At 36.3% G+C, this 16,699-nt stretch overlaps 2 protein-coding genes across 3 annotated transcripts in view; one reads left to right on the top strand and one right to left on the bottom strand.

Moving 5' to 3' along the window:
• MAP4K3 (mitogen-activated protein kinase kinase kinase kinase 3) overlaps positions 1-16,699 on the bottom strand; it is a 194,672-nt gene that overhangs the window by 177,514 nt on the left and 459 nt on the right. The window lies entirely within an intron of this gene.
• Positions 16,501-16,699, top strand: part of TMEM178A (transmembrane protein 178A) — a 297,669-nt gene continuing 297,470 nt past the window's right edge. Inside the window, exon 1 of the mRNA XM_037807763.1 lies at positions 16,501-16,611. The gene's annotated coding sequence lies outside the window, so the exon portion shown is untranslated. The remainder of the gene's footprint in view (positions 16,612-16,699) is intronic.

Raw genomic sequence — 16,699 nt, 5'->3', positions numbered from 1 at the left:
TCCCAATTAACCATGAGAAAAACATCAGTCAAACCCAAGTCGAGGAACACTCTACAAAATACCCAACACCCCTCAAAATTGCCAAAATCATCAAAAACACAAAAAGTCTGTGAAACTGTCACAGACTAGAGACATCTTGGGAGACATGATGACTAACTGTGATGTGGGATCCTGGATGGAATCTTGGGACAGAAGACAGACACTGGGAAAAAACTAGCGAAATCAAAATAAACTGTGAAATTTAGCTAACAGTAACACTCTAACGTTGGTTTCTTAGTTGTGACAAATGTACCATGGTAATTAAGATGTTAACAAAAGGAGAAACCAGGTAAGGAGTATACAGTAACTCTCTATACTATCTTTGCAACTTTCTGTAAATCAAAAACTATTCTCAAATTTCTTTTTAAAAATCTTAAAGAATTTAATAACTTTAAAATTTTAAATCACTTTTTAAATGTCATGAATTTTAAAAGAATTTTGTTTATCTTGACCAGATAAACAAAAGGTATTTCTCTTCAAAATAGCTTATCCTATCATGTAAATAAATAATTTCCGCAAACGTTACTAAAACCCCTTTATTGCCATATAAAATAAGGTTAGATTCCAGACTTTTCTTCTAAAGCCTACCAAAACAAGCTAAATATACTGGTAAAATATTTTGTTTAAAATCTCACAAAACATCATTTGAGTTAAATTTCACACCTTTTATATGATCTTTTCTTATAAAAGCAATAGAGGTTACATTATAGAAATAGTTCCTAATTTTAATTTAACTATGCATCATAACATGATAGAAACAGCTAAAGAAATCTCAACACAAACCATACAAACATACTGTAAAAATAGCAACTCTGTCCAGTAATTAACAGAAACCTCCAGTTTTGGTCTTTGAAAGAATAAAAAAGGTTTGTCAAACCTCATGTAACCATAGTTAACCAGAGAAAAAACAAAACTCAACATTCAAAAACTGTAAATATAACTGTGGGTGTGGTCTGTTTCTGCAAAAAGCTTTATATTCTCTGCTCAATGCTCTTCGAAGGTTTGGGGTTTGAGTTCTTATTGAGTGGAATAGGGTAAAGACAGCAAGGAACAGAAAATGGAAGAATGAGTAAGTTTTGGTAATGACACTGCCCACATGGATTTCCTCTCTTCCTTCAATGCTTTCTTCTCCCATCACCTTGTCACCTCCTAAGAATTACATGGAGGGGGACAAGTGTGACCCTCCTGTGTAAGAACAGAAGGAGAACACACGGGCACCGAAGGCAGGCACTGTATGGCACAGAGGAATCCAGAAAAGGATTTGAAGGATACAAAGACGTTGGAAAAAAAGTTCCTAACAAATAACAACGATAACAATTATGGGTCATCTTCCGCTATCCAATATTCACTTAATTATTCTTAGTTATTTCAGACAGAAAATATTCAGTACCTGGTAATACCAAACCTTTTCCTAAAGACCATATCTTCCACATACATGTGTACTTACACAGCATTGGTCTTTTATATCTCATTCTTTCACTCAAATATTATACCTCAAAGGAAAGAATGAAACCATGAATCATGAATTCTCTGGGTAGCAAAAGTGAGCAGGAGGTTAGTTAAGAGCTTCCTTTGAAAACTCAGGGGAAAAGATGTTCCTTTTCTTAACACTCTCATCACTGAAGAATACGTGTTCCCAAGGGTGCTCTTTCATTCTTAGTGTATCTCCCCACTGGTCCCTTCTAAGCTGCTTATCTACCACTTCCCAAGGCGAGAAAGCCAAACCTACTTGAATATAGTACCTTGATCAATCCAAAATCTAACTCCACATCTTGCTTAACTCAACTTTTCCATCTGTGAACAATACCATTATTGTGCAGGTCATCGATGCTCAAAGCTTGCCCTGTCATTAATCTAATCAACATCATCACCACTTCATTCTTGGACTGCCCCAGCAGCATCTTCCAGATAATCTACAATATCAGATTCAGGATTAACTGTACAACCTACGCCATACCCATTCATCTCCCATAGGACAAGACACGATCCCTGTCATCAAGTAGCTCATGGTCTACTCTTCTGTTCAAAAGCTTTCAATGACTCCCTTATTTCTATCATATTAAATTTATGCCCTGAAGACAGTTTCTCAAGACATCCTATAGTCAGGTCCTACCTACTTCTCTACAGCAAAACACTGTGACTATAAAGCAAGGGCTCGGGACTCGAGACTGCCTGAGTTCAAATCCTGGTTTCACCACCTACTAGATGTTTGACTTTGGGCCCATTCTTGACCTCTCTCTTTGTGCCTCAGTTTCCATATCTGTAATATGGAAATAATGCCTACCTCAAAAGGTGGTGAGGAAAATTAAAATGAGAATACCTGTAAAATGCTTGCTTTAAACGATGCCTAGAATACAGGAAGTACCCCCATAAACATTATCTGCTATGATATTTATTTTTGTTATTAATATCCAATATTTCCCATTATTGCCTAACACAAATCACTTCACGTAGTCTGACCTGTTTCCTGCATGATCCCTTCTTGCTCACACCTCCACTCACCAGGTCTTAGTTCTGTGACATTCACTTCAACTACAATGCCCTCCCATTTACCCATTTAAGTCCAAACCACAGTTTAAGGCCCAGCTTTCAACTGTCTTCTCCAAAAGCCTTTGCTATTTGGCCATGAACTGTGATAATTTCCTCCCCTTCTGAATTTTTAATGGGAATCACGTAATTTAATACTTAATCACAAAATGCTCCACATTACTTAATGATATAAGTAAATTACTTAGTACTGTCCCCGTATCTAGTCTACTTCATCCATGAGAAGAGGGATCACATTCTCTTCATCCTCTCTGTCAGTACTGGTGCAAAACTCACTATAGGTACTCAAAAAATAAACCTGAGGAACACATTTAAGAGAGGAAGGAAAGAAATAAAGGAGCAGGATCAAACTCCTCGGCATCACACTACAGAAAATGTCATCATCTCCTCTTACTTTCTGAATCACTTGTAATGAGGATTATTTGCAAACTACTCCAAGAAAAGGAGTCTTCGGACAGCAATTACATCCTCTTAACTAGACTCAAAGGCTTTTTTCCAGTCCTTACCTTCCCCTAGTTCTCTGCTGTATCTGACTCCAAATGCCACCCCATTGTTAACTAAAACTCCCTTCTAGAAACCTTCCTGACATTTTCTCTTGCCAATTATTTCTCTCTTTGGCTAGCTCCTCGTCCCTATAAATAATGTTGTTTCATCTCTCTTCATTTTCTTAAAGATTTTACCTACAACTTGCTTGTGCTACCATTTTTATTTAGATGATTATCAAATCTTTATGTCCAACCCTAATCTTTCACTTAAATTCTTATCCAAATTTCTAGTAATGGATGGTGGGAAAGAGCATAACATCATTCTAAATGTGATTAACCCCACTAACGGAAGGCTAGGAAAGGAGCGGAATGGGAAGATTTAGGCTGTATATATGTTTCCACAATTGAAAAAAGAAAAAAGGAAAAAAAAAAAAAGACAGTCTAACTAGACGACAATTGAATGCTAAGGATGAACTTGGACGGGATTGGAGGGTGAAGGACAGGTGGCTCGAAGGGACACAGTTTAGACACAAGGAAAAGGAAATATAGAATGTAAGCATTGTATCATTGTTGAATCTCTTATGCTTCTTAGCTGGGCTTAATGGAATTACATAAAAGAATGTTTGTGTTCATGGGGAGTACATACGTGAATTACAGTGGATGTTCAAGGATGTGTGCAGCTAACTCTCATATATTCAGAAGACAGAGAAATATATGATGAATGATAGGGAGGGAGGGAAAGAAATAGTGATGTGACAGCATGTTAAAGTTGGTGGATTAAGCTATTGGGGGAGGGGGTCAGGGTATGATGGAATTCTGTGTATGGGGCTAGTATTGTTTTTGCAACTATTCATGTAACTTTGAATTTATTTCAAAACAAAATAAAATATATAAAAAAAAATTCTTATCCAGTATTATAGCTTCCCATAGACTCTTTCTATACCTATAATTCAACAGCATCTTCTTCACTCCTCTCCCACTTTTCTAACACCTAACAATGACACCATTATTTTTTAGCCCATTTAGGCTCACAAACTTATAATTGAGAATGTGTACATACACATCTGTACATATCAAAAATGAGGGACATTCTACAAAATAAATGATGTGTACTCTTAAAAAATGTCAATGTCTAGAAAGATAAAGGCTGAGGAACTATTTTAAATTTAAAAAGACTGAAGAGTCTTAGAAACTAGAAGCAATATATGGTCATGAATTGGCTTCTAGACTAAAGAAAAAATTCTGTTTTGGACGTTATGGAATCACTGGTGTCAATCTGAATAAAGTCTATAAACAACAGGGTTGTATCAATATTAAAATGTCCTGAATATGACAATTGTGCTGTGGTTTTATTTAAGTGAATGTCCTCTATATTGAGAATTACAAATTGAAGTGTTTATGGGTAAAGGAGCATGATGTTAACAACATACTCTCAAATGATTCAGAAAAAAATGATAATATCTATATATATAGATAGAAAAATGATAAAGCAAATGTGGCAGTGTTAACCACTGGTGAATCTAGGTGCAGGGAATATGAGAGCACTTTGTATTATTCTTGAGCAATTTTCTCACGTATTTGAAATTATATCCCCCCAAAAAAAGGTTTTTAAAAAACAACAATGCTATGAGACACAGAGAAACAGAAGGAGGAGGAAGCATGTACATAAGAGCTCTAAAGGGAGACAAAAGAGAGATGGAAATGAAACAACAGTCAAAGCTACACTAGCTCAAAATTCTCCAGGACTGATGAACACCAACACACCATCAGAGAAGAGAAAAACAACAAATATTTTTATTTAAATCCACTTCTAGACATCAGTGTGAAACTGCAGGACAACAAAGTCAAAGGTAAAATTCTTACAAGTTGACTGGAGAGAAAAGACAGATTAGCTACCAGGAAAATAAACAGGAAAAGAAACTTCTCAGCAGCAAATAGTACCAGAAGACAACAGAATAATATCTTTAAAGTGCTGAAAGAAAATAATTGTTAACCTAGAGTTCTGTACTCCACTAAACTATGATGTAAAGGCAAAGACAAAATAAAGACTTTGGGGGAAGAGGGGCTGAGCTTACCTTACAAAGTCCCTCAGTTTAAAAAAGGAAAAAAGAAACTACCAAATGATGTAAAATAAGAAGAAGAAAATTGAACCCAGAATGAAGGAGTGAGAAGCCAAGAAACGATGGTGAGCAAAGAAATTGAAAACACATAAAAATAAATGTAAAAAAGCACTGACTGTATAAAACAATGACAATAACGACTAATCTGGAAGGTATAAGAATTTTGTAGAAGCAAAATAAGAGACAATGACAATACAAAACAGGAATGTGGTAACTGAAATTAAGCATTTTCAAATACATGTACTGACAAGAAAGAAAACAGAAATGGATTAATTTTAGACTCAAGTATGCATGTTGAAATCTTAAGGTTAATCATCAAAAGTATAAAAATAAAATGAATAACTTTTAAGCCAATCGAGGTGAAAGAAGGAAAATAAAAGGAAACTCACTGAATGCCATCCAAATGGCTACTCAAGCAGGTTAGGAAGATAAGAGTGGCCCAAATGCATTTGGAAAAAGTTAACACTAGAAATTAAACAAGTTCCCAATTCTACAGGATGGCATTCACTTGTATATTGTATATTTGAAACATTATCTATCACATTTGCTAACATGGACCTTTACTTTAGTCAGAATGGTTGTCTAGTATCCCCCCCCCCACCCATGCTCCACAGCAGTCCTTTTATCCATGTTTACTCATTTGGAATGGCCTTTCTCACAGTTCCTACAAAAGCAAACACAATGTTTCTTCAAGTCCCATGTCAAGAGTCACTCTTCCAAGCAGACCTTTCCAAATTAACCCCAATTCATCTTTCCCTTATAATGAATTTTGATAGTATTTGCCAAGTTTTATTACTCTCTTGTTAAAATAATGCCTTAGAAATGTTCTTTAGATGTCCCATTTATGCGTATTTTTTCCTCAACCAGACCATACGCTCTTCAAGATCAGAAAGAAATTCTTTAGGATCCCCTAAACAACCTAGCACAGTGTTCTTTATTTTTCACTTAAGGATGAAGCAAACTTTTTAAGTCCTTAAGTATATTTTCAACTGTTTAATAAGCTAAAAAGTATGAATTCTTCAAAATACGCACATAAAACATATCTCACATATAAAAATAAGCCAGATTTCTGAAGACTTTGTTTTAATCTTTAGATAACATAAAAATTGGATAGCTTTTTAGATCATAATTTCCTTTCTTCTTTCTTTTACATTTCTGCCAATTTAAAAAATAGTACATATGCTGAAGATTAAAATATGAACAAGGTTAAGTCAAAGGAAGTCAAGCACCACGAGTAAAATTTTTAATAAAAACTGAAAATGTGGCTAACATGATGATACTGTATCACCTAGAAAAAGTATTCTGAAACAGTTATTCACTCTGTTAGAAAAAGCTAGGGGGGAAATTTATTAATTAAAAAGAAAAAGGGCAAAACATTGAGGAGATAAAGATGATAGAAAAAATGAAGATATATACCATATTCATAGATAAGACTCAATACTGTTAAGACTTAAATTCTCCATAAATTGAGCTGCAGATCGCATGCAATCCCAATTAAAATCCCATTCGCCTATTTAAGTGATAAAGTGTCACAGAATTATTCACAAAACTTTTTTTTTTAAAAATGAGTTCATGAGAAATGGCTAAAATCTGACTAAGGTCTAGTTTAACCAGATTGCACCAATCAATTTTCTGATTTTGAGAATGCTCTATAGTTATGTAAAGATGTCACCACTGGGGGAAGCTGGGTGTTTAATACACGGGGCCACATCATACTATTTTTGCAACTGCTTCTGACTTTATAATTATTTCAAAATATTTTTTTTAATTGACCAGACTCTTTGGTATAAACTGAAAAGCTGATTCCAAAATCTATATTGAAAAGTAAAGGAATATTGGAGGGTTCACAGTATCCAATTTCAAGACTTTCATAAAGCTGCAGTAAGCAAGATAGTGAGACACTGGTGAAAGTATATACAACTCAACAGAACAAAACAGTCCAGATCATACACACATATACACTGTTGACTGATTTTCAACAAAGGTGCCAAGGCAATTAATTTGTGATTCATTTATATGAGGTTTTTGAGGAGCTTTTATAGTGAAAGAAATCACAACAGTGAATGACACTGGGCAGGAAGTGCTGCTGGGATTATGATCAACTAGGAAGGGGGAACAAGAACTTTCTAAGGTTATGGAACTGTTCTTTATCTTAATACGGGTAAGGCTTACACAAATACATTCATCAAAACTCATCTAATGGAAACACTTAAGATCTGTGCATTTCACTGTAAAAAATATATAAATTAATCTTTAAAATATATAGCATAGTGGACAATAAGCATATGAAAAGATGCTCAACATCACCAGCCACCAGGGAAATAAATCAAAACCACAATGAGGTACCATTTCACACCCACTAGTATGGCTATTAGAAAAAAATAATAACAAGTGTTGGCAAGGATGAGGAGAAACAGGAACTTTAAGACACTGCTGATGGGAATGTTAAATAATGCAGCCACTGTGGAAAACAGTTTGGTGGTTCCTCAGAAAGTTATATACAGAATTACCATATGACCCAGCAATATCACTTTTAAGTGTATACCCCGAAGAATTGAAAGCAGGGACTCGAACAGGAATTTGTACCCCAATGTTCATAGCAGCATTATTCACAATAGCTAAAAGGTGAAAGCACCCCAAGTGTTCGTCAATGGAAGAATGGATAAACAAAATGTGATATATCTATACAATGGAATATTATCCAGTATAAAAAGGAATGAAATTCTGATACATGCTACAATGCAGATTAACACTGAAGACATCATGTTGAATGAAATAAGCCAGATGCAAAAGGATAATATACAATTTCACTTATATGAAATAATTGGAATATGCAAATTCACAGAGACAGAATGTAAGAGTACAGGTTGGGGGTGGATGGGAACACGGTGTTAATCCTTAATGGGTACACAGTTTCTTTTTGGGATAATAGATACGTTTTGGTAATGAATGGTGGTGATGGTAGCACAACATTGTGAATATATTTAATACCACTGAATTGTATACTTAAAAGTGGTTGGAATGGGAAATTTTGTGGTATATATGTCACCATACTAAAAATTCTAATCCCCCCCACACACAGCATACCCAATTTTTGTAAAATATTTGTGTACAAAAAAACTAGAAAAAAATACATCAAAATATTAACAAGTCTTATCTCTTGGGAGTAAGATTACTGATCATTTTAATTGTTCTCATAGTTTCCTTATTGACTACTTTTTCTTTTAAAAATATGTAGTTTGTAATAAGAATCAACAAAAGCATTTTTTTAGTTATGCCAGAATAAAAATATACAGCCCATCTTCTACTGTTCAACTGACTAATCCCATGTGAATTACCTCCAAATATGTAGCATTTTTCTAGAACGAGAACATGTCTTTGCATCTAAGAGCTAAGAGAAAGGTACAGACCCTTAATAGTTTGTTACTCCTAAAGACAATGCTAAAAAACTGTTATTTTCCATAGAAAAACCTAACTCATCATTACTATTTCTTTACAGTAACCACAACAAGAAAATAAGGGAAAGAAATCCCACAGATCCCTTTAGTTTCTAATAAAACATCCAAATTTTATCATTGCTCCCACTTCTCAACTTTATTGTCTGTTTAACTGATATCGTTCACCGATTATTAATTTATTTGAACAAACATTTACCAAGCACCGACTATGTGCTAATCAATCAGGCTTAAAATTTTGAAGCCTTCTTTGAATCACCTTTCTTCTCTCATATTTCTCCACAAAGCCTTGTCAAATTTTTCTCCAAGATGCTCTCATCTGTTCCTTCCTTTCCATTCTTCTTCTTATGAGACCCTTGTTTGACCCATCGGCACTTACCTCACCCTTAGCTTACTCCACACAATCTTTTGGCATAGTTCCATGGATGCCTAGGGGTTCTTGGCATCTGTTTTGAGGGCATGCAAGGTCAAAACTATTTTCATAATAAATTAAGATGCTATTTGCCCCTTTTTACTGTATTGACAATTGCATTAATGGTGCAAAAACAATGGTGGTAAAATGGCTGGTGCTTTAGCACAAACCAAGGGAGTGGCCCCCAAATGTACTAGCAGTCACTATATTTTTCACTGCCAAGCATTTTTTTTTTGGGGAGGGGATGCCCTTGCTGAAGCATAAACACTATGAATTTTATTAAATCTAGATTCTTGAATATATCATTTTAATATTCTATGTGATGAAATGGTAAGTATGCATCAAACTATCTGCTGCATACCAAAGTACAATGGTTTTCTTGAAGAACACCACTTGTGTGATTGTGAGCTGCAAGCTGAACTAGCCACTTTTTTCACAGAACATTGTTTTTACTTGAAAGAATAACTGACAAACTATGGATTGGGGACAGACATTTTCTTTAAAATGGTTATTGGGCAGACATTTTCTTTAAAATAAACTAAACGAACCTGTCACTTCAATGAAAGCAACTGACAGTATTTGTTGCAAGTCATACATTTAGGCTTTCAAGTGAAAATTTGAATTTTAAATCTACCATCAATACTTTCAGACTTTTCTGATGAGATTGGTGACATTAGTGAATGTGACTTTCTAATACTGTAAAATGGAATATAGCAACTTTGGGAAAATCTGGATAACTAAGTGAACCCATGCTATAAAATCATGCACAGTTAAAAACGATCCTTTCCAAGTCGAAGAGCAAACAACAGATTTTAACATAAAGCAGGAAAGGTTCATTGATATGATCTGAAACTCCACACTGCAACTAACCTTTAAGAAGCCACCACTAGTCAGGTTGCAGAGAAGTATCAGAAAAGAATATCCACAATTATTTGAAAAGGCATTAAAATATCCTCCCTTTTCAACTAGAAGATACATGTTAGGGGAGATTTTCTTCATATATGTCAACTCAAACAAAATATTGCAATACACTGAATGCAGAAGCAGAATTGAGAATTCAGTTGCCTTCTATTTACCCAGATATTAAAGAGAATTGCAAAAATGCCACTGATCTCTCTCACTAAATTTTTTGTTTGGAAATGTAGTCACTTTTCATAAAAAATGTTATTTATGTTAATACGTAACAGGGTTCTTAGGGTAATTTTCTAATTTCTCAATTAATTCCTCAGGTAATATGGTAAATAGTTAATATGGTAAATAAACAACTATGGGGTTCTCAATGATTTTTTAGTGTAAAGGCGTTCTGAGACCAAAAGTTTAAGAATCACAGTCCTAGCAGATATTTCTGTCCTTCATCCTCTCCAATCCATTCTCAATATGATTGCCAGAATAATCCTGAAGTACTTTTCACAGTATTACTCCTTGAACAAAAGCCTTCAGTGCTCCCAAGCTTCAGTGCTACCACTTGATATCTAAACTACTCTGCCTGGCTTTTAAGAAGTGTTATCACTTGGCCCTACTTATCCAGCAGGTCTTATTCCTCCGTGCTCCCCAAAGCAAGCCTTCCACTTTAGGCAATCCTCTCTTGTAGTCTCCACTCCTTTATCAGGTATTTCACCTGGAATGCACTGCCCACCCACTCTCTCCTTTGCCTTGCTCCTCCCTCTCCCCGCCCCCTCTAATCCATTGTTTACTTATCCTTCGGGGATGAGAGGGCAAAGTGGACAGTGCCTAGAATATTAGATTTTAAAAAATGTGTACTTTAGTCTATAGGTGATGAAGAAATGGTTCTTGAACAGGGGAAGGCGGATGATTTATACAGAGGGAACTTTCTTACAAGCTCAAACTTCTAAGATTTTAAACAAACAAAACAAATGATGTCTTACTTGAGCACACCTAAATTTATGGTTAAATCTAAAATTCTTCCCGAGTTTAAGGACTAAGGTAGGCAGTACACTGTCACATTAGGAATCCAAACTTATTATCACAGGTCAAGACAGTTGGCATTCTGAGACGTGGCAGCTTCCAGAATAAGAAGAGACTGAAAAAAGCACAACTAAAGCAGAAAACAAATATGATTGATTTCATCTCTCTAATCTAAGGCCTTTTTGTACTGGTGAACAAAGTCCTTTTCCTAAAAGCCCAATTTAATCATATTTTCAAAAACAAAGTAAACAATATGTAACAGCTACCAATATATTCACTAATCACTAAGGATCTTTGGTTTAAAATGAAAGACTATCTTCATATGCATATAATAGTTAAGGAAATTGCTTAATATACAGAAGATACCCACATTAAGCCTAACGATTTAATCTATGCATAATAATAATCCACAATGTATAATTCATTCTGTATTCACCACTGCTGCCAGAACTTTAGATCAAGCACAACATCACCTCCTCTGTAAAGCCAGCAGTGATTTCTCCCAGCTACAATGATCTCCCTCCTCAAAACTTGCATAGCACTTGCTTGGTCCTCTCATGTCGGTTCATTCATTCATTCACAAATATTTACTGAATCTAATCTGCGTCAGGCACTCTTTTAGGCTCTGGGGAGAGAGCAGTGAACAAAGCAAAATCCCCAGCTTCCTGGATTTACACTCAGGAAGGAGAGAGAGGCAATAAACAAACAAGTATATGGTGATATGCGTCCTAATAAAAATTAGGTAGAGTATGGAGGAGAGGCAGATTTTCCACGAAGCTAACAAAACTTCAGAAAGTTCAAAAGTTCAGGTTCAGGTCCCCTCATGCACATGGGCCGCTGGGTGCGCTGACATTTGCTGGGAGATGTAGTGTTCTTCTGGGTGGGGAGAAGCCAGGCTGCTATCAGAAAGCATTTGATGGAAATATTTCTGATTAAATGTCTCTAGAGTTCCCAGAAGAAAGGGACCTGACTCTAAGATTACAATATTTTGTTGGGGCATCTTTTCTTCATTATAAATAAACATTCATTTTAGTACCTAATTTTTTATTCTAATTTACTTTTTTCATTAACAAGGGTCCTATAAAATCTGAATCCCCTCCTAGTAAAGACAAAAAGTGAGGGGGTGTGTTGTTTTCTATAGGGTAGTAAGGAACGGATTCATTAGAAGGTGACATTTGAGCTGTGTGAGGAAGCAAACACACAGACTGAGGGAGAGGAGGAAGGAGTGGAAGGGGGGAATATTCTAGGCAGAAATGGAAAACACAAAAGCCCTGAGGCAGAAACATGTAAGAGCAGGGTAGGTTAGAAGCACCATGGTAAGAGAAATGTAGACATAATAATAAATATTACTAGATATTAACAGCAACTAAAAATTACGGGGTGCATATTACATCAGGCACTGCCCTAAGCACTTTTCTAAGACTCTCTACTTTACAACCAAGGAAACTGAGGCAGAGAGAGGGATTAAGTAATCGGCCCAAGGTCAAACAGCTAGTGGGTGGTGAAACTGGGCAGTCTACTCTGGAAACCCAGGTCTTAATCTGCTATGCTAGAGAGAGGTTGGTTGTCCAGATTACAGAGTATTTAGAGACTCTCTGAACCAATAAGAGGTTTTATATGACAGCAAGGAGGAAACCCAACAAGATTTTGGTCTCAAACTATGATCACTACAAGTAGGTACATATTTAATTTCCCAATAAATACCTTAAGGCCAAATACTAAGCATGGTCATTTTTACTAGTCTGCTCATGGTCCCAAACATTTCTTTTCACATTATAGCTGCTCAATGTGTGATGGTTCTCCAATGTTCTCTCATGAAAGAATTTACTAACTACTCATTGTCATACAAAATAATGCATTAGACACGCTTTCACAAATAAATACATACACAGATCAAATCTTGGAGGCAAGCGCCTCCTTTAGGGAATCAGATCCTCATCAAAGTCAGGTAGCCTGTTTTGATTTTTCTTTTAAGCTGTCTAGAGAAGTCACTACACAATCTGTTCCCAAGACCAGAGATAGATCTGGGAATTGTTCACAAAGATGAGACTGCATCAGATATTTCCTGAGAAACACACTGAGACCATATCCTTCAAAACATCCTTTGCCTTACCCTATTTCCAGCTCTAGTATCACTTGCTTTTCTCCAGCATAAATCTAGAAAAAACTAGGATATGAAGAATTTAAATGCAGGAATAATGTGATTTAAACTTGAAAACTGCCTAAGAAAAGAGCACAATGAATGTGAAGTTATATTAAAGGATGATAATGTATTCTGGTATAGAACTACCTAGTATCGCCAAGAAAACTCTTTCAAGTAACAAATGTTCAGATTAATACTTCCTTTTTATCATGGACCTCTTTGAATGAATGCTATAAGGCATGTCTCCAGAAAAACATACATACAACGTTAGGCCTGGGCTTCATGGGCCCAGTCACAGCTCTCTAAGTGTCAACCTTTAGGTCCCTAGGTAATCTCTGCTACAGATAATTCACCTGACAGATAAAGCCCACAAGTTACATGGCACTTAAAAGTAAGGCATGCCTTTTTTTTTTTCCACTATTATCTTCCCATGCTTTAAAACACTGCTAGAAAAAAATAAAGATTATTTTAAAGGCTATTTTTTTTAAAAGATAACTTATGAGCTGGGTAAAACTCAAGTAAATTATTTAACACCAAAAGCAGAAGGGCACATGATGGTAATAACACCTTCCCAACAAAACAGCTGGAGAGGTTAAGTGATTAAAGTTACAAAGTTAATAAATCCCAGATCTTCCACATCCTAGTTCAGTGCTTTCTAACTAAATCATGCCACCTTAAATATAACACATGAATCACTGGGTAAGATAGTTTTCAAATAAAAATTCCTTAAAACATCAGCCTTCTAAGAATGACTACAAATAATCAGGTTTCTAACTTATTTACTTGATTCAATCATTCCATTTTAACACCTAAATACCAATGAATTAAGGAGCAAATTATATATATTGGCTTTTGAAAACAAACCTTTTAATGCACTCTTCTCTAATAAACCAACACAATTTATATAACTAAGAAAAACTTAAAACAGCAAAACAAATAAGGAAAAATATATATCTTTATAGCATGAACATGTTATGGACAAAAACGCAAGTCATTTAAGCTTTGGGCTATTTAACAGGCAGGAGGTATACTACCAAAAACCACATGGGATGTCTATGTTTTGGGTTCCCCCCTGCTACTAGAAGATGGCAGGCAGGGATCTACATCTATTATCTGATGCCCACTTGGCAGACTACAAAAACAGTGAGGGCCTGGCTGCAAAACAGGAGTGAGGTATTCCAACTCCTCTTAAAGATCCGTATTAACTAGAGTGTGGCTACAACTCAAAAGCTAATCTAGTTTAAAAAGTGTTTTTGTTTTTTTTTGGTGTTTGTTTTAATTTTTCGATAAAGTTAAAAAAAGGCTAATCTAAATGTGTGCCTCAGCTTCTCCACTGTTAAGTCAGTAATATATCATCTGCACAAGTTCTGACTTTAGAAAAGTGTTGCCTATTGGTTAAGAATACAGTCTCTAAAGGTAAACTGGTTCAAATTTTGGCTTTCCTACCTACAGTGGCAAATAACTTTAATCTCCTTTTGCTCAGTTTCTTCAACTCGAAAAACAGAGTTAGTAACAGCTTCCATCTCATTGAGCTGTGAGGATTAAGGAAGTTAATACATGAAAAAACTTAAACAGTGCCTGGCAAATAATAAGCACCTCACAAATGTTAGATATTATTATCATTACTTTAAACAGAATAATCAACTTATACTTGCACTGCAGTTAGATGTACTTAGTATATTACAGATTCTAATTTTTTTTTTCCTTTTCCATCATGTGGCTGTTCTTCTAAACAAGGTACATACATGGCCAATTATTGTAAAGAACTCTAAAAGAACTTACTGTATAAACCGTCACCTAAGACTTATACATTAGGATAGTTTCAGTTAACTTATCATATGACCACATCCAGTCCTAACCTTCTTAGATTCTGCCACTTCTACTTTCATGGTCACTGCCATATCACAAAACACCCTTATTTTTGCGTGGACTATTGCAATGGCCTCCTAACTGCCCTCCTTCCTTTAATCCACTCTCCATACTTCAGTAGGGAGATCTCTGAAAAATCTGCATCTGATTTCACTCCCCACTGTCCTGAGAAAGCCAATCTCCTTCCAAGGCCTAAGAGACCTCAAAGATCTAGGGTCATTCTCCCTCTCTGACTACTGGGGCAGTACAGGCCTTCTTTCAAATCCTTTAGTGCTCCCAGTTCCTTCCGGCCTCAGAACCTTCACACCCGGTACTCCCCCTATCTGGTATATCTCCCTTCCCCAGGCCTGAAGCAAAGCCTTAATCTTCTTTCAGATCTCAGCTTAAAGGTGATGATCCTATGGCTCCCTAAACAAGGTCAGGTCCTCCAATTACATGTGGTCATAACCCTAATCCTAATCCTCTATTCTTTGCAACACAAAATAAGACTGCAATACAATTAATTATCTAAATGGTCCTTTAATATTGTTCTTGCAAAAAAATATATAAACTCCAAGAAAGACTCGGGACCATCTTTCACTGCTCCAACCCCAGTGCTTGGCCTCCCATTACCTTCTGCATAGCAGCCGTACTCAATAAGCTGGTGTTAGAAGAACAGCTATACTCCTGTATTTGTCTGATGGTGGAAAGCAAATCATCCACAAAACTAGACTAATGCAGAATACTGGCTGCATTGTTTTAAATATCTAAATTATCTGATGCATTACAACGAAGGTAAAAGCAAAAACTACTGCTTAAACGTGTACAAAATAAAGTCCGGACTGAACTTTCAAATGTAAAATTAAGTTTCTTTGTGCATCCTCAGGTGTTAAGTGAAACAGGAGTTCAGCTTCAGTTCCCAGTAAGAAGATACACGACTAAATCAAGACTGCTGCCACACTTGGCACTATCCTCTCCTCTTCTTGGCAGCCTCTCAGAGGCCAAGAGTTGAACTGGCCAAGAAAGAGCAATTTATCCTCCCACATTTAGAAGTGGTCCCTCTACAACAGGAATGCTGTACTGCTAATGGACCTGGCATTCTAGCCATGTCAAACCAGTACCTTTCCTAAGTAGTCAACGCACTTAAAAAAAAAAAAAAAAAAGCTGAATCCTATGTGTCACGGACAAAAACAACTTTAATATGGCATCATAGCCCAATTCGACATGGAGAAAACAAAGTTGCTCCTTCTTTCAAAAACAAAAACAAAAACAAAAACAAAACCATAATAACTAGATCTCTTTAACAAAAGAAAATCATTAATTGGAAAAAAAAACAGCCATACGATGCTAAGAAGCTAAAAGTCGACTGAGTGGTTGTCATGGATGTTGCCCAGTGCAATAACTACCACCAGGCCTGGTGGGCAGCAGTTCCCAACCTACAGCGGGCAACCCCAGGTCCGTCTGCAACACGCAGGCTTGACAAACGCCAAACCCCCGCTGACACTGCCGATGCAACACACGCCCAGACCCTCTCTCCACTGGTCGATAAGCAGAGTTGCCCGCACCCGTTCAGTCTTTCCCATGAAATGCGCGTTAGCGGGGAGGTGACAAAAATCGCGTCCCGAGGAGAGCTCAGGTAAGGACTTGGAGGTCCCGAGGTGAAACATTTGCCTCTTTGTTCAATCCAAGACAGCGGAGCCCTCAGCGCCCGCTCCTCCTCCTCC

This window comes from Choloepus didactylus, chromosome 17 (genome assembly GCF_015220235.1).
Source record: "Choloepus didactylus isolate mChoDid1 chromosome 17, mChoDid1.pri, whole genome shotgun sequence".
Classification (NCBI taxonomy): domain Eukaryota; kingdom Metazoa; phylum Chordata; class Mammalia; order Pilosa; family Megalonychidae; genus Choloepus; species Choloepus didactylus.
This window is presented reverse-complemented; position numbering and strand designations above follow the sequence as displayed.